The following is a 26091-nucleotide window of genomic DNA, read 5'->3' as shown; positions in this document are numbered from 1 at the left end:
GCCCAACACAGGAAAGAATCACACGTCTTCAGCAATATTTTTTTTAATGAAGGACATTGATGGACAAACTGGTGAAGATTTCATGCAGAGCTATCAGAACCAGTAAAATATTAGTAGTAGTATTCATTTAAAGGAAAGAAAATCTTAAGGTGGTTTGCAACACATTAAAACATCAAATTTAAAAATCAATAATAAAACATTACTGAAGAAAGTCAAATATAGAGTCTGCATCCAGAGCAACCCAATTAACGGGAAACTAAAATATTATCTTGAAGATTTCGAAATAAAATGTTACAGAGGAGGTCAACTACAGAATGCACATTTAACGCAGCAAATCTGACTAAAAATATTAACGTAAACATTTCGAAAGAAAACATTACAACAGGAAGTAAAAGATACAATGCACATTTAACACAGGATAATTAACAGGAGAATAAAATATTATCATAAGCATAGAAGACCAATAAATCAAATTATACACATAAACCAAGATTTCATTCTAAACCTTTTGAGCCCTCTTCAGAGACTATTATTTAGTACGTGATTAAACATTATCCAATGTGTGCTCTTCCTGTCCTCAGGCAAGTATTAGGATTGGTTTGTTCCAGCAGTCCTAAATCTGTTCTGTCAATGGCCAATTCACTGACACTCACAACACAACTTTTACAATTTGACAGTAGCACCAGAATCCAGTTGTTGTTTTTTTAAAGAAATATTTGTTTGTTTAAGGTTATATGATGCTTTTCGGTGAACAGAGAAATATCCACAGGGCAGCATAAAAGAACTTTAAAAGTGGCAATAAAAACCTAACAGCATAAAAATGGCATAGCATCTAGGGATGCTTGAGGAATTTGATTTCTGTGAGGTCTCATGAAAACTGACCTGATCCATGCATCCCAGAATAATATGTGGATCAGATTGTAATTACCCTTCCGATATCACACATCTCTGAAACTAAAATAACTAAAATAAACATACCAGAAGGCCATTTTAATGCATGTTTTGGGATAAGCCAATTCTGCACTGTATACATTAAAACAAGATATATATTTAAATATGATTTTTGTGCATTTTTTTAAAAAAAATAATAATTGCAGAATAATGCAGAAATGGGATGGAACGTATTTATTCTAAAACATACATTTAGAATTGCATTTATGAATGAACACGTGCAAAACTGCTACAGATCAGAAATAGCTGTCTCTGTCTATCCCTAAGAGCTTTTGCCGCTTGCTGCCTTTTTAACAGCCTGACGTTTATTGCTTGCTGCTCTCTGCAATTTTGGAAACTACGAAAAGGACTAGTCTTCATCCGCTGCCTAAAATTTAGAAAGGCTGACGCTTTGCCGATGTCCTTGAGGAAGAAAGTTTGAAACCTGATCAGCAATGAAGAGAAGTCCCTGTCTCATGTAAACACCTCAGGAGAGGGGAGTCTATATGGCATTGGGCCTCTGAACATTGCCTGAGGATCATTTTGGGTGTGGGGAGAAGGCACAGCCTGGCCCCCGATCATAATTGCCATTTTGAATTGGTAGTGACAGAATACATTTCAGACTAACCACTTTTTGAAATCACACAAAAGGGCTCCTATGCATATCTACTCAGAAATAGGCTCCACTGAAGTCAATGGGACTTAGGGAAGCAGGCATTTGATATGATGTCTAAAAGGTGCTAGTGATTTCATATAAGAGCAGATTTCTCGGTGGCTATATCCCGATTCTTGCACAGCTGGTTTCCTTTCAAAAGTACATAGCAGAAGTCAGGCTGCAGCAAACAAATGGGTTTGACATCTTTCTCCACAAAGCTTTATTATCATGGATGCCAGTTTTGTGCCCAAAGTATGGGAGTCTTCTCCAGTACTGAAGACTCACGTTTCCACGAGTTCAGCTCAGTTGTGTGTCGAGGTCCCCCAAGCTACCCCTAAATAATTCACAATTCACACATAATTTTTGTTTAAGGTTTTCGGCATAATTTTGGCCACAACTTTATTAAAATACATAAATGTGAGTGGTTGCTTAGGCATTGGTTCCGACTATCTGTCCCCCGCCCCGGGACAGAACTGACTTCCGGATTCCAGCGAAAGCCAGAAAAGGAAAACAATATTGGGAAGAGCATGGAGCCGGGCAGCAGACCCTCACCCCTCCCCGCATGCTCCCAGGGGTTTGCGCGGCCCTAAGCCCCATTCAGGGGTATGGACAAAAGAATGGCAAGCCCCTGGATTCCTTTAACGGAATACCCTTGCTGCAGCAGCATTGGAGGGGCAGGCCCAGCCAATCCTTACCCCTCCACCAACCAATTTTTTAACCAATGCCTAACCGCAACCTTACAAGTTGTGACAATTTGCTACGCAGTATGCAAAAACCAAATGGCACCAGCCAATCAGCCAATTGGACAAAATTCCTACCAGGCCCCTGCTCCAAAGCAGACGACCCCATGACAGGCATAGCAAGGTCAATGCAATAGCCCTAGATCAGTGTTTCCCAACCTTGGGCCTCCAGCTGTTCTTGAACTACAATTCCCATCATCCCTGACCTTCATCTTACTAGCTAGGGATGATGGGAGTTGTAGGCCAAAAACATCTGAAGGCCCAAGGTTGGGAAACACTGCCCTAGATTAAGGAGGGTGGGCGGGTGATCTGATGCATGCAGCAAAAGAGCCCAGTTAGTGCTGCATGACTTGATTTTATAACCTTTGGTCCGTCCCCCTAAATGGCAACACCAAAATTTGCCCAGTAACCCAACTGCCCAATCATTGCAGATGGTCATCCATACTAACCCGCCCAGCAACAGAGGGGTGGCCTGGCAGACTCCACTGCAACACATGCTTTCTCATATGCACTTCCTATAATCTTTCAAAACTACATGTTCCACCTCCATCGCATGTCCTGAGATCCTGGGCAAAGATACCCTTTCTCTGCAGATGGGAGGAGGTGCTTAATTCCCCTTTTCCTGCCTGCAGTTCCTTTCCTAACAGTTTTTTCAGGAGCCAGGTTCCAACACACATGTTTACAAATGCAACTCTTTGGCTCCTATGTGGGAGCCCCCCTTGGAGAACAAGCAGCTAAGGCAGGCATAAGCCAACTTGGCCCTCCAGATGTTTTGGGACTACAACTCCCATGATCCCTAGCTAACAGGACCAGTGGTCAGGGATGATGGGAATTGTAGTCCCAAAACATCTGGAGGGCCAAGTTGGCCTATGCCTGAGCTAAGGCATATTTATGAGGGGGAAGTGGCATGCAAAAGAAGTATCCTTCGCTACTGCAGGTTTTCTTCCAAAATACAGTGGTGCCTCGCAAGACGAAATTAATCCGTTCCGTGAGGCTCTTCGTATAGCGGTTTTTTCGTCTTGCGAAGCAAGCCCACTGACAGCTTAGCGGATTAGCGCTATTAGCGGTTTAGCGGCTTAGCGGCTTAGCAAAAGGGGGAAAAAGGGGGGGAACCCGCAGGAACTCGCAAGACATTTCATCTTGCGAAGCAAGCCCACAGGGAAATTCGTCTTGCGAAGCACCTCCAAAACGGAAAACCCTTTCGTCTAGAGGGTTTTTCGTCTTGTGAGGCATTTGTCTTGCGGGGCACCACTGTAATGCATTCCTGACGTTTGGTTGCAGAGGAGAAACAGCATCTGGGGTTTTTTAAATGTGCATTAGAGGCAAAAAAAGTGTAGTTGCATCGCTGATCATCTTTCACATGATTACACAGAAAACATCTTAAACAGCCTAGGACCCTCCGGATGTCGAGGAAGGCTAGCTCAGGCTGATAGGAATTGTAGTCCAAAACATCTGAAAGCCACTAGGTTGGGGAAGACTGACCCTTTCTGGTCTGAGATCTGTTGGTCATTCATTGCTTCATTCACACACAGGGGGAAGCTTCTCTAAATATATTCATTCATCTTACTTCCAGTACTTATTATCAAGGTGGGAAACAGCTGGTGAATCCCAATTTCCTTCGTTAACATCCACTGAAATGGTAGTACCTCTTGGTCTTAACTGCTAGATCAACATTGGATGAAACTATTTTTTCTTTTTATTGTGTCTTTTTACCATTTGAGGGGGGCGTTCATTTTGGCCCCCAATGTCTTGGGCATGCAATGTTTTATCTTCCTTTGCTCCCTTTAATTATGACCTAGCTAACTGTAGAAATTAGTTGAAATTTCAGTAATTGCGCATCAAGACCCCGGTGCACCCGCAAGGATAAATAAATACACACTGACACAGAATTTTAGTTTAAAGATTATAATGGGCAAAAATTTAGGCCACAACTTTATTGATTACAGCGATGTGAGTGGTATTGGCTTAGGCATTGGCAATAACTATAACTACCCATAGAAAAAGGTACACGGCAGGGATGCCCAATATCCCCTTTGCTTTTTATATCAGTCCTGGAGGTTTTGTTAAACATGATTAGAAAGGACCAGTTGGTTAAAGGAGTTCAGGTCGGAGTTAGACATTACAAATTAAGAGCATTTGCAGATGATCTAGTATTGACCTTGCAACAGCCAGACACTAGTACTAAAAGAGTATTAGAATTAATTGAAATATTTGGTCGAGTAGCAGGTTTCAAATTGAACAAACAAAAAACGAAAGTGTTGGAAAAAAATTTAACAATGGAAGAAAGAGAGAGTTTTCAGAATGAAACAGGCTTGGAAATAACAAAAAGGGTAAAATACCTGGGGTTAAACTTAACATCCAAGAATGTGAACCTATTTAAGGATAATTATGAAAAAAGTTGGTCAGAGGTAAAGAAGGATCTGGAAATATGGTCAAGGTTGAAACTTTCCTTGTTAGGCCGAATTGCTACTATCAAGATGAATGTATTGCCTAGAATGCTGTTTTTATTCCAGACGTTGCAGATTTTGGACAAGATGGACTGTTTCAAGAAGTGGCAGAAAGACATATCAAAATTTGTCTGGCAGGGCAAAAAGCCCAGAATTAAATTTAAGATTTTAACTGATGCAAAGGATAGAGGGGGGTTTGCCCTGCCGGACTTAAGACTTTATTATGAATCGGCAGCTTTCTGCTGGTTGAAACACTGGCTACTTCTTGAGAACACTGACATTTTGGACCTGGAAGGGTACGACAATAGCTTTGGTTGGCATGCATACTTATGGTACGACAAGGTAAAGGTGTATAAAAGTTTTAAAAACCATATTGTAAGGAAAGCATTGTATAATGTTTGGATTAGATATAAAGATCTGCTGGAAAGTAAAACCCCTAGGTGGGTGTCACCAATGGAAGCTAGGGAAGTAAAAAAGCTTAATATGGACTCTAAATGGCCAAAATATCATGAGATTCTAGAATATGATGGTGAAAGGGTGAAACTTCAGAGTTATGAGAAACTAAAGCCTAAGGTTCGAGATTGGTTGCACTATCATCAGATAAATGAGACATTTAAACAGGACAGGAAAATAGGATTTCAGAAAGAGAGGTCAAAACTAGAAACAGAATTGTTGGAACCCAATACTAAGAACTTATCAAAAATGTATAACTTGCTGTTGAAATGGAATACACAGGATGAAATGGTGAAATCAGCAATGATTAAATGGGCACAAGATATTGGTTATGATATTATGTTTGCTGACTGGGAACAGTTATGGACCACCGGTATCAAATTTACTGCATGTAATGCTTTAAAAGAAAATATTATGAAAATGATCTACCGGTGGTACATGACCCCAGTCAAGCTTGCAAAAATTTACCACTTGCCTAATAATAAGTGTTGGAAATGTAATGAGACTGAAGGCACCTTCTACCACCTTTGGTGGACCTGCCCAAAGGTTAAAGCTTTCTGGGAAATGATCTATAATGAAATTAAGAAGGTCCTTAAGTGGACTTTTCCTAAGAAACCAGAGGCTTTTCTCTTGGGCATGGTTGGCCAAGTGGTGTTAAGGAGGGATAGGACTTTCTTTATGTATGCCACTACAGCAGCAAGAATCCTACTGGCAAAGTATTGGAAGATGCAAGAACTACCTACTCTGGAAGAATGGCAAACAAAGGTGATCGACTTTATGGGACTGGCCGAGATGACGGGCAGAATCCGTGACCAGGGGAAAGAGACAGTGGAAGAGGACTGGAAGAAATTTAAAATATATCTTAAAAACAATTGTAAAATTGAGGAATGTTAAGATGTCAGGGGTAAGAGGTAAAGAATTGCAGCAGTAATTAAAAAAAATTAAAGGAAACTTTATGAAAGGGAATTAAGACAATGGACCTAAGGGTTGCTAAAGAACTATTAAACAAGGATGCAGGGATGGGGAGGTATGGGGAAGTCAAAAGAAAGAAGGGTATGAAATGATGATTTTGAAGCTATATTGATCTATATTGTTTTTGTTATCTGTATGAAAAACGAATAAAAATTATTAAAAAAAAAAAACTATATCTGACTCTTGCCCGCCTTGCAGGAAGTCTGGAAGGGTAAACAACCAAATGAGCGAGCTCCGTCAATGGCGACCAACTGAAGCTCACCCTGGGGTTCCCGCTGGCTCCTGGCATGGTCCTAGCCCCTCAAGCAGACTTCAGTTGAGATCCAGACCCATGGATTCCCTTACCGGAATACCCTTGTATCTGGAGGGGCAGGTGATGGCCGCACCTCCCCTCCCCCACATCACAATAAGCCAATGCCTAACCGCCAAACAGGGGACGCGGGTGGCACTGTGGGTTAAACCACAGAGCCTAGGACTTGCCAATCAGAAGGTCGGCGGTTCGAATCCCGGCGACGGGGTGAGCTCCCGTTGCTCGGTTCCTGCTCCTGCCAACCTAGCACTTCGAAAGCACGAAGTGCAAGTAGATAAATAGGTACCGCTCCAGCGGGAAGGTAAACGGCGTTTCCGTGCGCTGCTCTGGTTCACCAGAAGCGGCTTAGTCATGCTGGCCACATGACCCGGAAGCTGTATGCCGGCTCCCTCGGCCAGTAAAGCGAGATGAGCGCCGCAACACCAGAGTCGGCCACGACTGGACCTAATGGTCAGGGGTCCCTTTACTTTTACCTTTAACCGCCAAACCTTACAAAAGTTGTGACGATTGCTAAGAGGTAGGCAAAAAACAAATGGCCAGTGCAAATTTGCCAAATGGAAAAAATTCCTACCCAGCCCCTGTTCCAAAACAGGTGACCAACTGAAGTCCAGAGCAAGGCCAAAGCAAGCACCTAAAATAAAGGGTGGGTTGTTCAGCAGCGCAAAGCCAGGTGAAGCCCCAGCAATGAACCATCACCTTTTATATGCCCCCACGATCATGCCCCCAATCTCTGATTGGCCAAAAGGCTGTGTTGTGACCATGGGGCTATTGCGTGGGCTGGGCTCAATCCCACACCCACTCAAGGATAGTGGGGGGGCGCACCTTGGGCCCGCACACAACGCGGACCCTCAATTAGGAGGATCCTATTTAACAAACAAACAAGCTAGCTAAAACAAAGACCTAAGCAGGGTTGGAACACCACGGAACAAGAGAATAAATGGAGTAGGGAATTGTGCAGGTTGGGTGGGAAAGTTTTTCATATTTGTCTCTTTGAGGTTGGCTACTTACAACCCCAGATGTGTGGGGTGGTTAATATAAAGCCTATTCGAAGTACAGTGAAGCAGAATAACCAGCTTAATTCCCTGCCCCCAGTGAAAATGCCCAACGTTGAAATGTTAAAGTCTACATTCCTACTGCATATGTCCTCCTCATGTGCTGATCTCTAGAGGGTAGTGGTCATTCTTCATACGGGATGAATTAACCAAGCAGAGTTCTTGGAAAGTTGGTGAGATTCTCTGCATTGCACAGTCTTGTGGTTTAAAATGGGGCTTTCTTGTAACTAGGCCAGGTTTTGCTAGTGTGGTTTCAGGTTGTTCTTTGTCACATTCTAACACCAACCTACAAGTCCCAAACAATCCTGCGTCTGCTCAACAAAATTATCCTCAGTTTTCGGCATGGAAAGCCTGCAATCATTCAAAAGCATTTCAGGTTTGAAAAACAAACAGAGAAGTCACTGCTGTTGTTTATGACATTCTCCCCCCCCCCCCCCAGTGAGAATCTCCCTCTTTGACATTGCCTATGAGAAAAGGAGGTTCCATGACATTTAGGTATAATAGCAAAATGCACCAGCGCCAAGGGCTTTGGGGAGCCATAAAGGCAGCAATACGGCTGCTTTAAGGTGTGTGTCTGGTTGCCTGGCCAACTATAGCTTAGTCAAAGCTGAACAATCCCAAGGGAACTGTCAATTAGGAGCTGGGTTCCTATAGCCAAAGGGACAAGCAAGAGAGACATAAACAGACTTTTCTCAGTCTCCAGTAACTAGTGCTTTGATGTAAACAAATTGTTTGGATTTTAGAGCATGTGAGTTTGTTGTCTGGACATGGCTCTAACCTTCTAGCCTTCTTTACTGGGGCCTCAGGTGTGAATTTCCCTTTCCCACTACTAGAAACAGGCTTAAAGGGCACTGTAATGGTTCTAGGGGTTGCTCGTGCGTAAGCCGGTGCAAACACCTGGCTGGGTTGCCTGAGTGAACCTTTTCTGTCCGGACAGCCACCCACCCGTGGCTGTCTCAATCGCTGGCAGAATCCGTCAGTGGGCATTTCTTAAACTTCTTCCAGCAAAGAAGCTCTTTGACGCCTAGTCTCCTCCTACTCTCTCTGCGCGAAAGCCTTCTGTGCAAGGAGGGCGTAGGCAGCGGAGGACACCTACTCTCCCCGCTGGTCCCCGTCAAGGAGTCATGGGACCGCCTCGCCGCTTCCCCCATCTGCCCCCCTTCTCCACTGGTGCTATGCTGATTCTCTTCCCCAGAAGATGGGCTGCCTCTCCCAATCCCGGGACGCTCTCTGGAATCCCTCTGGAGCCCACTCTCTCCCTCCGGCACTGATGGCAGTTCCCTGACAGGCACTTTTCATCAAGTTCCACAATTCTTTCCACTGCTGTTTTCTGCATGTTAAAATACAAGGTAGCTCAGGCTGCACCCAAGTAAAAGCGGGGCATGAATTTGGACTCTGGACAAGGGGTGGTGGAGAAATTTGATTCAGTTTGCAATTAGAGGTGAATTTTCCAAATCCGCATCTTTTGATACAATAAGAGCAATGTGTAAACTTATCCTTTGAAATTTACACTTCTCCAGATTTTACAATGTAGTTCTCCAGTGATGTCATGTATACAAAGCTGCAAAAGTCTGCATTTAAATGCATGCATTACTAAAAGTAATGCATTTTGAGCAGGCGTTTGTCTGTTCAGAATCCCTCCCCAACCACTTTCCTGCTCACCAGGGAAAAGATACAGGGTTCGGTTTCCAAGGAGCTCTGCCTCATTACTATCCTAAGTATACCCTAAGTATACAGGGAGTGGGCAGGGGTGGACGACTCCCTAGTCCTGAATGGGGTAACTGTGCCTCTGAAGGACCAGGTGCGCAGCCTGGGAGTCATTCTGGACTCACAGCTATCCATGGAGGTGCAGGTCAATTCTGTATCAAGAGGCAGCTTTCTACCAGCTCCATCTGGTATGCAGGCTGAGACCCTATCTGCCCGCGGACTGTCTCACCAGAGTGGCACATGCTCTAGTTATCTCCTGCTTGGGCTACTGCAACGCACTCTATGTGGGGCTACCTTTGAAGGTGACCTGGAAACTAGAACTAATCCAGAATGCGGCAGCTAGACTGGTGACTGGGAGCGGCCACTGAAACCATATAACACTGGTCCTGAAAGACCTACATTGGCTCCCAGTACGTTTCCGAGCACAATTCAAAGTGTCGGTGCTGACCTTTAAAGCCCTAAACGGCCCGGCCCAGTATACCTGAAGGAGCGTCTGCACCCCCATCGTTCGGCCCAGACACTGAGGTCCAGCGCCGAGGGCCTTCTGGCGGTTCCCTCACTGCGAGAAGCAAAGTTACAGGGAACCAGGCAGAGGGCTTCTTGGTAGTGGTGCCTGCTCTGTGGAACGCCCTCCCATAAGATGTCAAAGAGTTAAACAACTACCTGACATTTAGAAGACATTTGAAGGCAGCTCTGTTTAGGAAAGTTTTCAATGTGTGACATTTTAATGTATTTTTAATCTTTGTTGGAAGCCGCCCAGAGTGGCTGGGGAAAACCAGCCAGATGGGTGGGGTACAAATAACAAATTATTATTATTATTATTATTATTATTATTATTATTATTATTCCCTGTAAATAATAATAATATATTATAATAATATATTATATTATAATAATATATTTTATTTTTTATTATTGTATTTTTGGTTTCTGTGGAAGCCGCCCAGAGTGGCTGGGGAGGCCCTGCCAGATGGGCGGGGTATAAATAATAAATTATATTATATTATTATTGTTATTATTATTATTATTAAATAATAATAATAATAATAATAATAATAATAATAATAATAATAATAATAATATTCACAGGGTGAATAAGCTTTTTCACCTTAAGTTCCACATCCTCTTGTGATTAATTTCCAGGGTTCACATGTCAATGGTGGGCAGGGCAAAGCCAAACATGGTTGGGGACAATGCCACACACTTCTTCTTGTTGTCCTCCATCTGCCTCAAGATGCAATGATGCGCGTCTCCTGTGGTGAAGCCAAACTGCTGGAGAATCTCAGCGCCTGCTGTGGTTGCAGAGACCAGCAACTCCTGACTGCTGCCTTCAACATAGTTTTTGCTGAGTTGGCAGCACCCAAGTGACCTCCCCAGGCCACAAGCCCAGGCAGTGGGGCTGCCCATATGGCAAGTTCCCCTCTTGGCCTTGCTGATGTGGTTCAAAGGAAAAACTTTCTGACAGCAGGAGCTGTTCGGCAGTGGAACGGTCTCCCCCAGGAAGTTGTGTACTCTCTCTCTCTTTTTTTTATAAGATATTTATTAAAGTTTTCAAAAATAATACATTGTGAAACAAAAAGAAAAGAAAAAACAAAAATACAAAAGTACAAAAATACAAAAATACAAAAATACAAAAATAAAAGCAATTTAAAAACACATAGAGTTTCCACTTACTTATTTTCTTTTAACTTATTTTCCAGACCTCCTCATACCTCCCTTTCTTATATTCCAATTCAATTTGTTTGTTTAGGAAATCCTCACCACTAATTCTTTTAATTATTTCAGAACCTTATTTTCCGTATTTCTTAAACATTACAGCTGAAAACCACTTAATTTCTATCCAATATCATTCTAACATTCCTTAATTTTACAATATTTCTGCAAATAGTCTTTAAACTTCTTCCAGTCTTCTTCCGCCGCCTCTTTTCCCTGGTCTCGGATTCTGCCGGTCATTTCTGCCAGTCCCATATAGTCGATCATCTTCATCTGCCATTCTTCCAGAGTGGGTAGATCTTGTGTCTTCCAATATTTTGCGATGAGTATTCTTGCTGCTGTTGTCGCATACATAAAAAAAATTCTATCCTTCTTTGACACCAATTGGCCGACCATGCCCAGGAGAAAGGCCTCTGGTTTCTTAAGGAAGGTATATTTAAATACCTTTTTCATTTCATTATAAATCATTTCCCAGAAAGCCTTAATCCTTGGGCACGTCCACCAAAGGTGAAAGAATGTACCTTCAGTCTCTGAAAGAATGTACCTTCAGTCTTGCTGATGTGGTTCAAAGGGAAAACTTTCTGACAGCAGGAGCTGTTCGGCAGTGGAACGGTCTCCCCCAGGAGGTTGTGGATTCTCCTTCCTTGGAGGTTTTTAAGCAGAGGTTGGGTGTCCAACTGTCATGGATGCTTTAGCTGAGATTCCTTACACAACACCGTCAAACCAATAGTTACGTAAATTCAACGAACAAATATACCCACAACGTAACTGGCTGTGTTTAACAATATAAATTCTTTATACATCATATAAACATAACTCTTTTCACATTATCTGATTAAGTAGAAGCAATTAAGGACCAACATTTAGAACAGGAAATACAAATAGATCAGTTCTTCTATACGTGATGTCCAAATAGAAGCTTTTGTGTCCCACGTATGTCTTAGCGAATACAAGTGTCAAACGTAACAACTTTCAGAAGCAGTACTTGCAAAAGATGAACTTTTCTTTGTAATGTTCCACATCTGCCTGTGCAAAGTATGGTTGTTGTATGCACTTGCTGCATGCAGCGTTTATTTTATGTTGGTCCTTAATTGCTTCTACTCAATTAGGTAAAGGTAAAGGTACCCCTGCCCGTACGGGCCAGTCTTGACAGACTCTAGGGTTGTGCGCTCATCTCACTCTATAGGCCGGGAGCCAGCGCTGTCCGCAGACACTTCCGGGTCATGTGGCCAGCGTGATGAAGCTGCTCTGGCGAACCGGCACCAGAGCAGCACACGGAACACCGTTTACCTTCCCGCTGGTAAGCGGTCCCTATTTATCTACTTGCACCCGGGGGTGCTTTCGAACTGCATTATCAATTAGATAATGTGAAAAGAGTTAAGTTTATATGATGTATAAAGAATTTATATAGTTAAACACAGCCAGTTATGTTGTGGGTATATTTGTTAGTTGAGATTCCGGCATTGCAGGAGATTGGAGTAGTTGGTTCCTGAGGCCCCTACCAACTCTGATTCTATGAAATGATTAAGCAGCCCCACTGCACCGCTGCCCCTCTTCCACTCCTCTGGTCAAGATTTCCATAGGTACCAGTACTTTTCCTTGGAATGTTGGGGGTGGGGGGATATGAGGGAAAAGAATCTTCAAAAGCCTGCATTTTATTACATACCCAAATCCCAGCAGCCAAAGCAATGCTCCTCTCAAGGGGGCGGATGCTTTTGTCCACTCCAGCTGCAGCTTAATCAAGCTAATGGGGAGAATTAACTTTATTGCCAGAGATACATACTTGGGGAAAGGTTGTCATGTTTGTTGCTACCAGAGAGAGAAGTGTAGGAGCAGTCGTGGCAGAACGTTGCCTGATCCTTCTCCAGATCTGTTTCCAGGCTCAAGATCTGGAGTTTCTGTCTCAGGTTTATTATCCTGTCCGGAGACAACAAAAGCTTGAGAACACAAGGTATTCCAGGGTTTTGGGGCTGGGGTGGGTTTTCTGAGAGTCACGTCTTCATGCTCATTATTCCTGGGAAATTCACTGGTCATTCTGTGGGTTTTTTCTTCTCCTATATAGAGAGAATCTATCTAAGAGATATATAGACACCACAGCTCTTGTTTTGCATGATAATGTATCCAGTAAGGAGAGGTGAATCAAAAGCTGTCTTGCTGAACATAGTTGCTTTTCACTATCTAATTAGAAGTTCAGGTAGGCTCATGAGTTTTCTTACAATAACTTTTTGTGTAAGCCTAGAATGAATGAATGAATGAATGAATTTATTAATACGGTCACAGACCAGCGTCAACATACACAATATCACAGATCATAAAAAAATATCAAAAATACAAGGGACAATATGAATATAACAAGGATTTAAATATAAAAATTAAAAATTAATTGTTATCGTGCCCCCTGTAATTAACATTTGGGGGTTTGGTCATTATGGGGTACCACTTGCTTCCTGCGATTGATTGCAGACGCACAAAATTTAGCTACATTTAATGTAGTCTTGGGATTCTTGTCCTCTAGCAGTAGTTTCAAACTATGGTATTCCAATTCTTTCCTAGACTTTTGCAGAACAGGTGTAATAAAAGTCAAACGTATATCCTCATAAAAACGACAACGTAATAATACATGTGAAGCAGTTTCAACTTCCAACGAGCCACAAGGACAGACCCGAGCTGTGTATGGTTTACGCTCAAATCTGCCCTGTAAGCCTAGAATAGCTTGTGTAGCAAATCACACACTTTTGATATGCATACTTGAAGGCATGCGGGAAGCTCTAACATAGAGCAAGACAATGGTTTAATTGAGCTTTATTCAAGCACATCCATGCATTTCATTGCTTGATCCAATACAATTTTCAATAACATTATTATTATTATTATTATTATTATTATTATTATTATTACTCTAAGGCTTCAGTGGTGGGGTGGGGGAAGAAAGGCTTGATGATGAAGGATGATGAGTTACAGAGCCGCAGAGATTAAAGGGACCAAGTTTTACCAGCAATCACAGCAAATATCCTACTTGCTTAAGTGAAGCCAATTATGGTATTATTGCCTCCTTTTGCACTATGCGCAGTAGGGATGTCACTGGATAATGGTTTGCATGTAGAGTTAATCACTTTGATGCATTTCTGACTGATCCCAGCAAATTATGTTTTGGTTCCACTATATTAAACACAAGAGCAGGGGATTATCATTAATAAATCTAAGGCACAGCATGCATAAATCTTGAATAAATCAAATATCAATTACATAAGCAGTATATGCTGACATCTGCTTTCATCAAATAATATATTTCAAATAGGTTTTATTCTACTTTGCTGGAGTCAAAGGATTGTGTGCCCAGACCTTGAGCTCCAAAGAGTTGGGTTTTTATGGGGATTGTCTTGCACACAACCTCCTTTGATTGCCATTTATTTTTGTATATAATATAAATGGGACACTGATTTCACCTGGTGGCTCGCATGACCAACAATTTATACTGTGTGAGGAAAGCACCAGGTGTGTGCCATTTCTCTGGGCATCTCTGTGCAAGCAGGCTCGTTCCCTTTTAAAAGTAATTTATGGCTTTGGCTCCTGTGAAATATGCCTTTCCACAGTGGGGCTGTTGGGTAGGGTGGAGCTGCTTTGGGATTTAGTGGTGGTTGTGACAGCAGGTGAAGAAGGGCAAGTTTAATCAATGACTGATTCCGAGGGAATTGTGGAGTGGAAGGATTAAAAATGGGCAGAGCCTGTGAACAGAAGGGTGCAGAGAGGCCTGTGGGCAGGGTGAGTATTTAACTCTAAGCGCATCACCTTGCCTGCCGCAAAAGGGTTGGGTATTTCACTGCCTCCTCTGCTAGTATGAACATGCCCTGAAGGAGTCTAGTGGAGCAGAAAGCCAACATTCTGCCTCTTGCCAACTCTGCCGTTCCCGTGATAATTTGCTTGTACTTTTCCCCCTTCGGAAATACCCAAGGGTTTAGATTTGCCAAATACTGGTCAAAATAGGGCCTTCTGACACTTAGAAGGAGAAATGGTACCAATTCAAAACTGCCGAGGTCAGTTCACGGATTCACTTAACTAACAGAACTATTCATCCAGCACTCTGCTCATCAGGTTCATAAGGGATGTGTTCATGACTGCGATCTCATGATATGGATTAGGCCAAAGTTAGATGGTCCTCCATGGGCAGAGTTGTCCTTGTCAATGATTTATTTTGGAAAAATTGTATCCCACCTTTTGGCCCTAAAAGGGCACCCAAAGCAGCTTCCGCATTAAGAGAGAAGCAAGCGAGGAAAGTGAAAAGAATGGGCCAGTTTGAAAACACTACTACAGTACGAAGTTTAAAGGATCAGCCTATTGCCACCTTCCTAAAACTCAGACTGTGTACACACTGCACCTTGAAAGCACATTCTTTTGCTCAAAAAAAATCTGGGCGCTGTAGCTTTTATCCCTAGAGAGTTACAAGTCTCAGCAGCCCTCAAGAAACTGCAGCACCCAGAATTCTTGGAAGTTATAGTGTGCACACAGCTTTGAGGGGATGAAATGAGCCCGTCTGCACTATAACTTTATAAAAGTATTACACTGCTTTAAACAGTGTGAGGCTCACCCTCCCTCCAAGCATCCTGAGAACTGTAGTTTGATAAAAGTGCTGAGAGTTGTTTGGAGACCCCTATTGCCCTCACAGAGATACAATTCCCAGAGTTCCCTAGAAAGAGTTATAGATTGTTAGACACGGTAGCTGTGTGAGAGAAATGGGGGGGAAGGGTCTCAACAACTCTTGGTGCCCTTAATCAACTAAAACTTTATAAAATAAACTTTGGGCTTTCCCCCAAGTTGTCTTTGGCGAAAGTCATGATGGTTAAAGAAGCATAATACAGTGGAGATGGAGCCTGACCAGGCATAGGCCAACTTGGCCCTCCAGATGTTTTGGGACTACAATTCCCATCATCCCTGAACACTGGTCCTGTTAGCTAGGGATGATGGGAGTTGTAGTCCCAAAACATCTGGAGGGCAGAGTTGGCCTATGCCTGGGCCTGACTCTCTTAAGGGAGGGGTTCCCTAATCAGGGTGTTGCTTTATGATTTATCACCCTCCTTTGTAAATACAAACAGTGATCTCATTCTCTGAGCATGGATCCTTACGTTGTAAAAACAGCACAAACCACACCCAAGAGGGAGGTATCAACTTGCTTGGAGGAATCTCAAGCTTTGTAGAAGTACACCTCCCCACAAAAAAATAACCTTTGGGGAGAAAGTGGGCAAAAAACCCCAAACCCTGACTGAGCATGCTTTGTGGCCATTGACCACAGAGTAATTGTTGGGGGGGGGGACAGTTTGTTGGCCAGTTTCATACACTGCTGCAAACAGAAGAATGTTGGTTGAGAGGCTCAACAGAGTGTTGTATTTCGGATCCGGGGAAATCTCTCCTTCAACCCTTTATATTAGCTATCAACTTGCTTTCTCTTTTGGCTCCTAGTTGGACTCACCTGCTTGATCTGGCTGGATTCTAACACTGTTGCTTCCTGCATGTGTTCTTCTCATCAGCCTGCATTTGCATGTTAAGATCCCAAGACCTCCCCTAATAAATAAAGACACAATTGACACATAATTTAGTTTAAGGTTATTGGCATAATTTTGGCTACAGCTTTATTGATTACAGATCGTGAGTGGTTTGCTTAGGCATTGGTTCCCGACTAGCTGCACCTGACCTTGGCAGGGCAACACTGACAACTGGACTCCAGCAGAGGTCAGAACAGGTAAACATCCTGGGGGAGCACTGAACCAGGCTCAGACTCAAGCTCACCCCAAATGCTCCCAGGGGCTCTGGCGAGGTCCTAAGCCCTGGAAGGGGATCGGACAAAAGCAGGGCGAGCCCCTGGATTCCTTTAACGGAATACCCTTTCACTCATTGGAGGGGTGGGTGTGACAACCTGCCCTGCCCTCCCCTCCACCTTGAACCAATGCCTAACCGCCAAACCTTACAAAGTTGTGACGATTTGCTACGCGGCAGGCAAAACCCAAGTGGAACCAACCAAATGGGAAAATTCCTACCGGACCCCTGTCCCAAAAACAGATGACCCATGATGGCATAGCAAGGTCATAGCAGGACCCTAAATATAGGGAGGGAGGGAGGGAGGGAGGGAGGGAGGGAGGGAGGGTGATCCGGTGCACGAGGTGAAAAAGAGGAAGCTCAACACAATGTGTAACAGTAGATACAGGTCCCTCGGCTAATGCATGAAACGATCCCATTGGCCAGAATTACCCCAACATCCGAGGGACCACCAATTGGGTTGTTGTGACTATCCAATCATTCCCACCCACAACAGTAGTGAGGTCAGTCTTGATTATCTCACCGCAACGCGTGCTCTCTGGGAGGAGGACATGATTTCAGGGTAAACTGATGAACAGGTGGCCTTGCAGACAGAGAGGTGGCCTAGAAATGGGCTTTTTTATTTTTTATTTTTTTATAATACATATTTATTAAAGTTTTTTAAATACAAATGCTTAATAAACAAAATAACATATATTGTAACATAATTTCATCAACTTCTTTGGACTCCCTCACGTCTCCCGCTCCCACTTACATCTTTACAAAAAAAAAAAAAATTCCAAGCAAATTATCCACTTATTTGCAATCTTATGTCTGCTCATTTAAATAAAATCTATCAGTTCTCCAAAAAATTTATATTTTCCTTAATCTCACTTATCAGGCCTAGAAATGGGCTTTTGTCCTAACTCTGTGATTCTGCTGTGGTGGTTCATTCAAATGAGCTGCTGGTTCCTTTGCTCCTTGGTCTACCAGAGCCCTTTTCTTGGAATAAATAACAATAATGTAAGCAAAAAAAAAAAAAAAAGGTGCTGGCAATGATAGAATATGAAAAATAACAGTGTAATCAACAGTACTTCAAATTGCTTGTTCTCACCCCTAACCCTTCTAATCACATCCTTCTACCTCTACCCTATTTTTCTCAGTATTATTCTGATTAAGTATAATTAGCATAAAGCATATAGGAAATTATAGCAGAAGAGTGGGTTTTTTCCCCTAAGTATGGCAAAACTGTGGGTTTTTTGTTTTGTTTTGTTTTAAAGCTCCCTAGATAAATGGAATCCTTGTCTGTATAGTCTTGTTGTACAAACTTGGTGAATCTCATTCATGGATGGAATCCAAAAAGCCCACATTATGAGCTCTACAGCCAGACTTTTGACAAGCCCAGACCTTGAGAGTTCTTGGTATGCCCCTAATGGCAGGACATGAGCTCTGATCCATAGAGGTTTTTGAATCTTTCCATGAACAATACCATGTGCAACCTGGATTATGTTGGGCAAAGTGCTTTTCTTCTCGCTACTTTGCTGCTAAACCACAGGCCATTTTTCCAGGGAGCCTAATAGCCAGCTTATGATCCTTTTCCCAGATGGGATGGGATAATGTACCAGGGCAACGATGCACACCATACTATTTTAATTTTTAAGAACCTGCTTTAGAAGTGACTGGGGCAGACACATTAAAAAAACAATGGATACCACACGTGTGCATCAGCTCTGTGTTCCCCAAATTACAAGAAAAACCAGAGTGCTTTGTGGAAGATGCTCATTTTTCAGAGTCAGAATGCTCTATTAAAAAGGTATCTGAAGGTGGATCAAGGACTCCCTCAGCTGCTTTGGCAGCTTCAGGTCTCAATAAAATATATGCATGGCTTTGTGTGCCCCTCTGCCCTAAATAAACAAAACTAAGATGAATGGGAAAATGCCTGGAACTCAAGAGGGGAGGGAGTAGAGAAGTCATTTTAATCATAGTGAATTATTGCCCAAGGCCACACCAATCACAGTCATGATGGGAAAGTATGTTGAAGTACAGTAATGGGTGTTCCTTCTCCAGGTATTGGCTTTAAGAGCAGGAAGTAAGCAGCAGAGTTAGGCCTGCTTCTTTTCCAATAGTTCTTCTTTCCCCTAACAAAATTCCTAGGTTTATCTCTTTATTCTCCTTTGAGGGCTCTTGCAGGAAGGAAAGGTGTGGTGATAAAAAGCAGAACTTCCCCATTTTTTATAACAAAGGTAAAATCTTTTAGCACAATAGCCTTTTACTGAGGGGAACATCCCTCATACCACTAGTTTTCAAACTGATTCCACATTTAAAAAAAACTATGGGAGGGAACATTATTTATATTTTCCCACCCCAAAATGGTGGTTGCAGGGGAAGCACTGCAGATGTCCTTCTGAAATTTTCCAGGCTTCATTCCCTCAGAAAGGGGCAAGTGTGTCTGCACTGTGCATCAGATATTGAGGGAGCAGGGCATGAAATCCTTGGATGGATCTGCCTTAAAGTTGGCAGTAGTTGGCATTCTTAAGGGGCTCGCTTGATTGCAAATTTCAATTACTTACATGAAAAGGGGGAAAGTGATATGCCATCCCTTTATAGTGTATACACCTGGAGAAAAAAAAAAAGCCAATGCAATTCTGGGCTGCATCAATAGGAGTATAGCATCTAGATCAAGGGAAGTAATAGTGCCACTGTATTCTGCTCTGGTCAGACCTCACCTGGAGTACTGTGTCCAGTTCTGGGCACCACAGTTCAAGAAGGACACTGACAAACTGGAACGTGTCCAGAGGAGGGCAACCAAAATGGTCAAAGGCCTGGAAACGATGCCTTATGAGGAACGGCTAAGGGAGCTGGGCATGTTTAGCCTGGAGAAGAGGAGGTTAAGGGGTGATATGATAGCCATGTTCAAATATATAAAAGGATGTCACATAGAGGAGGGAGAAAGGTTGTTTTCTGCTGCTCCAGAGAAGCGGACACGGAGCAATGGTTCCAAACTACAAGAAAGAAGATTCCACCTAAACATTAGGAAGAACTTCCTGACAGTAAGAGCTGTTCAACAGTGGAATTTGCTGCCAAGGAGTGTGGTGGAGTCTCCTTCTTTGGAGGTCTTTAAGCAGAGGCTTGACAACCATATGTCAGGAGTGCTCTGATGGTGTTTCCTGCTTGGCAGGGGGTTGGACTCGATGGCCCTTGGGGTCTCTTCCAACTCTATGATTCTATGATTCTATGATTCCAGGAAATATCCAGAAGCAGATTACGTATATATGAGCAGTTCAACTCGTGTAGGTGTAACTGTCCCCCTACGTTCATCTGACATGGCCCAATTAATTTAGGAATAAGTGTATTAATAAGTGAACTAATAAGAGATCTGGAGGGTGGCAACATAAAACGGGCCTTTTCTGCTGTGTCTCCCTGCTTGTAGACTGCCATCTTCAGAGGGCGGCTCACCTGGTGCCTTCATTGCATATCTTTAGGCGCCAGGTGAAAACGTTTCTCTACAACCAGTTCTTTGGCTGATTAACCTTCTGTGACCTTTTAAATAGGTTTGTGAGAGGAGGAATTTTGGTTTTATTGTGTATTTTGTGTTCTCATTTTGTATTGTAAACTGCCCTGGGATCGAAGGGCAGTATACAAATTTAATTAACGTCAACAACACTACATATGTAGAATCAATTTCTTGCACCTTATTTCATCATTGGCAAGGAATGCCCCATAGATCATTCTTTCTTCTGATTGTTTTTTTTTTTTTAATAATTTTTATTCATTTTTCAAACACATAATAAAAACAGAACAAAACAATAAAAACAAGAAATTCAAAACACAAACAAAAACATACAAAATAATTAAACCAATATAACTTCAAAAGTATAATTTCATGCCCTTCTTTCTTTTGACTTCCCCATACCTCCCCATCCCTGCCTCCTTGTTTAGTGATTCTTTAGCAACCCTTTAGTCAATTATCTTGATTCCCTTTCATTAAATTTCCTTTAGTTTTTTAGTTACAGCTGCAATTCTCTGCTTCTTACCCCATGACATCTTAACATTCCTCAATTTTACAATAGTTTTTAAGATATATTTTAAATTTCTTCCAGTCCTCTTCCACTGTCTCCTTCCCCTGGTCGCGGATTCTGCCCGTCATCTCAGCCAGTCCCATAAAGTCCATCACCTTTGTTTGCCATTCTTCCAGAGTAGGTAGTTCTTGCATCTTCCAATACTTTGCCAGTAGAATTCTTGCTGCTGTGGTGGCATACATAAAGAAAATCCTATCCTTCTTTAACACCAATTGGCCAACCATGCCCAAGAGAAAAGCCTCTGGTTTCTTAGGAAAAGTCCACTTAAGGACCTTCTTAATTTCATTATAGATCATTTCCCAGAAAGCTTTAATCTTTGGGCAGGTCCACCAAAGGTGGAAAAAAGTGCCTTCAGTCTCATTACATTTCCAACACTTATTGTTAGGCAGATGATAAATTTTTGCAAGCTTGACTGGGGTCATGTACCACCGATAGATCATTTTCATAATGTTTTCTTTTAAAGCATTACATGCAGTAAATTTAATACCGGTAGTCCATAACTGTTCCCAGTCAGCAAACATAATATCATGGCCGATGTCTTTTGCCCATTTAATCATAGCTGATTTCACCGTTTCATCCTGTGTATTCCATTTCAACAGCAGGTTATACATTCTTGATAAGTTCTTAGTATTGGGTTCTAACAATTCTGTTTCTAGTTTTGACCTCTCTTTCTGGAATCCTATTTTCCTGTCCTGTTTAAATGTCTCATTTTTCTGATGATAATGCAACCAATCTCGAACCTTGGGCTTTAATTTCTCGTAACTCTGAAGTTTAACCCTTTCACCATCATATTCTAAAATTTCATAATATTTTGGCCATTTAGAGTCCATATTAAGCTTTTTTACTTCCCTCGCTTCCATTGGTGACACCCACCTGGGGGTTTTACTTTCCAACCGATCTTTATATCGAATCCAAACATTGTACAATGCTTTCCTTACAATATGGTTTTTGAATCCTTTATACACCTTTACCTTGTTGTACCATAAATATGCATGCCAACCAAAACTATTGTCATACCCTTCCAGATCCAAAATGTCTGTGTTCTCAAGAAGTAGCCAGTGTTTCAACCAGCAAAAGGCTGCCGATTCATAATAAAGTCTTAAGTCCGGCAGGGCAAACCCCCCTCTATCTTTTGCATCAGTTAAAATCTTAAATTTAATTCTGGGCTTTTTGCCCTGCCAGACAAATTTTGATATGTCTTTCTGCCACTTCTTGAAACAGTCCATCTTGTCTAAAATCTGCAACGTCTGAAATAAAAATAGCATTCTAGGCAATACATTCATCTTAATAGTAGCAATTCGGCCTTTCTTCTGATTGTTTTGAAACTTTACACATATATTTTGGTCATTGACCAGTAAGAACAAAGCACATAAAACACAATAAAATTTTATCAAAGCATTTCAAAAGAACATACAACTATTGATATAAATAGCCCCTTTTATTCCTGTTTCTCTAGTAAAAAACAAAAAAAGCTTTTCCATATTCCCTCTTGCCTTTTTCTTTTTTTACCACAAGCTTAGGTGAACTTACATTTAGCCAATATCAAAATCTCATTCCTTCCTCAAACACAGTTAATTGGTACTTGAAAATGACAGTGTTCTGGTCTTGGATAGATAGATATATAAAATTCCCATTAACACCGACAGCTGTTATATCCATAAGACTGAAAGCAGATTTTGGTGAATGGTTTTCTGCGGTTAATGATACACAGTTGGCTTTCTCTGTTACACCTGTGCAAACATAGGTGTAGATAACTGAGAGTTTGCAGGGATTTAGCTTTCACATAAATTCAGGAGTGGTATTTCATTCATAAGTAAATGAGACATTGAAGCGAGTTTATCTCACGTAACACAGTCCAGCCTATTAAAGCCAGTGAGGGGTTTTGCCACAGATTCTAGAGCAACCCCATATGGCACAATGCAAAGTTCTAGAAGCATGTAGTTATAAAAGTTTGAGGAGCACCCCAACTAAACAGGATTTATGGCTATATGGAGCAATACTGCAAAATTTAAATTATTACCTGTAAAACTGAAACCGTATTTTCGTTCAGGCGGCTGAGTGACTGATGCTGAATTTAAAGCACATTGACTTTGTAGCTCAACTTGTAACTTTGATTATATATTACAGTAATATGAATAATCAACTTCCCAGTACTTAGAACTTTTTAATGTTTGACATTTTATTATGTTTTCATATGTGCTGGAAGTCACCCAGAATGGCTGGGGAAACCCAGCCAGATGGGCGGAGTATAAATTATTATTATTAGACTTCTATCCAAAGCAGTGGTAAGTTTCTCATCCTGTTAGCTCAAGGATTATCCACACTCGATGGACCTTTGCCCCTTCCAAACACCCTAAATAAGTTCTGGGGGGTTTCCCCAACCCTCTAGAGGAGGGGAGGGTGAAGGCCACTTACATGAGGAGGTTTGTTGCAGAAGCATGAATCCTTGCGCTAACAGAATGAGGAGATTGGATACTGCTGCGATGTTAACATATGAGAGTGCTGGAGTTGTGTACACAACACCAGTGCAGTTAGGGAAAAACTACAAAACTAGTTCAAATATATGTTGGAAGTGTAAGGAAAAGAATCAAAATTGGAAACAGAACTGTTAGAACCCAAAACTAAGATATTATCAAGAATGTATAACTTGCTGTTGAAATGGAATACTCAGGATGAAACGGTGAAATCTGCTATGATTAAATGGGCACAAGATGTTGGACATAACATTATGTTTGCTGACTGGGAACAGTTATGGACCACAGGTATGAAGTTTATGGCATGTAGTGCCTTAAGAGAGAATATTATGAAAATGATATACAGGTGGTACATGACACCAGTCAAGCTTGCAAAAATATATCATGTGTCCGATAATAAGTGTTGGAAATGTAAAGAAAATGAAGGTACATTTTTTCACCTTTGGTGGACATGCCCAAGGATTAAGGCTTTCTGGGAAATGATCTATAATGAAATGAAAAAGGTATTTAAGTATACCTTTCTGAAGAAACCAGAGGCCTTTCTCCTGGGCATGGTCGGCCAATTGGTGTCAAAAAACGATAGAACTTTCTTTATGTACGCCACAACAGCAGCAAGAATACTTATCGCAAAGTATTGGAAGACACAAGATCTACCCACTCTGGAAGAATGGCAGATGAAAGTAATTGACTATATGGAGTTGGCAGAAATGACTGGCAGAATCCGGGACCAGGGAGAAGAATCGGTGGAAGAAGACTGGAAGAAATTTAAAGATTATCTGCAGAAATATTGTAAAATTATTGAAAGTTAAAATGATGTTGGACTGAAACGAAGCGGTTTTAGCAACAAGGTTAAAATGAATCTGTAAAAATAGATTGATAACAGATGAAAATATAAAGTTATAAGGTGTTAAGATATTGGATTAAGATTAAAAACAAAGAGGGAAAGGATTTGCTGAACTAAATAATGTGAATTGGAATACAGAAAAGGGAGGTGTGAGGGAGTCAGGGAAATAAGTAAAGGAAGTATAAGACAAAGAAAAGATGGATTTATTTTTAAGTTTTTTTTCTTTTTTCTTTTGTACTTTGTATTTTGAAATTTTTCCTGTGTATCTTTGTATTTCTTTTATCTTGTTATTTTTCTTTACTAACCTTCTTTGTTTTGTAATACCTTAATAATTTTTTTTTTTTAAAGGAAGTGTAAGGAAAAGGAGGGGACATTTTATCATATGTGGTGGGATTTTAAGGTAATTTAAAAAATTTGGGAAATGATATACAACAAATTGAAGAAAATGTTCCATTTAACATTTGTTTAAAAACCCGAGGCATTTTTGTTGGGGAATATAGGGAAAGACCTGCCAAAAAAGTTGAAAAACATCTTCATGTATGCGGCAACGGCCACGAGAGTTCTGGTAGCACAAGGATGGAAGACTGAAGAAACCCCAACTAAAGAATCATGGCAAGAAAAATTGATGGACTACGCAGAACTGGCAAAACTGACATATAAGCTATGGGACAAGGATAACTGTGACTTTAAGGATGAATGGGAACCCTTTACAAAGTATCTGAAGGTGCAACAAAGCGAACTGGACTCCTTGGCAGGTTTTGAATAAACATTCACAAACTTTTTATTGATAATAATCAGCTAAATGGTTTGAGGATCTATACAACTTTGTAACATGCAGAAAACAGCAGTCTCAGAGAAATCAAAGATTGGAACTGAGGAAAGTCGGGGGTGGGGGTGGGTGGGTTTTGTGTGGGAAGAGGGGAGGGAGGAAAAATGGGGGGGGAACAAGGATGATATGTTTTTGGATAATATGTCTTGTTATAATTTTGAATTTAAAAAAAGAGAGATAAGAGTGCTGGAGGTGAAATAGTTAACAGGTTACCCAATCAGAACCCAGGGGGGTGGAGTCAGAGGGAGTATAAAACCAGCTCTGGGAGGGTCGAAGGGAGGAGTTCGTTGGGAGGTTGGTTGGAGTGGGAGTAAATTGGGATAGAGTCTGGGGGTAGGTTGAGTTACTGTAGCGAAATAAGCTGAGTCAGGAACAGTTAGGGGCTAGGAAGACAAGTAAATATCTGAGAGGTGGTTTAGTGAGGGAGAGCAGGTAGAGGAAGTTATAGATCTGGATAGGCACCCTGTGACTGTAATTGACCGATACAGTTTATGAAACCACTTGCTTGTTAAACTGCAATAAATAAACAGAAGTTTATGTTCCAACTTAACCCTGACTGGACTCAGTATTTTACCAGGTAGGGCCTGGGTGGTGGTAGTGAGAAATAAAGTGGTGCCACAGGGATCAATAGATGGTGAAACATCTGGGGACCCTGTGTGATTGCCACAACTGCGCTTAGAATTTACAGGAAAATGTCTCTCCATTGCAAACGCACACTTAAATAGCTACAACAGAGGGAGGGAGGGAGGGGAGGCCCTCCAATACGTTACTAGGCTCCTACTCCCATCATCCCTGACCATTGGCCATGTTGGCTGGGGTTGATGGGAGTTGGAGTTCAACAACATCTGGAGAACCACAACTTCTCCACCTCTGGGCTACTATTTGTGAAGTTTCAAGGATCATACCTCTACTGTCCTGAAAGTTATCTTAGAAATCATCCAGCTGAAATGCCAGTGCTGAACTAGGATTTTCTGTCTTGAAAATGTTCCAATAAAGGTTAACGTCCTGACATCCTAAACATGCTAATTCTACAGGTCTTCTTCTTCTTCTTCTTCTTCTTCTTCTTCTTCTTCGGCGATCACTCGTAGCCGAGTAAGAT

This window comes from Podarcis cretensis (assembly GCF_951804945.1).
Source record: "Podarcis cretensis genome assembly, chromosome: 3".
NCBI lineage: Eukaryota > Metazoa > Chordata > Lepidosauria > Squamata > Lacertidae > Podarcis > Podarcis cretensis.
This window is presented reverse-complemented; position numbering follows the sequence as displayed.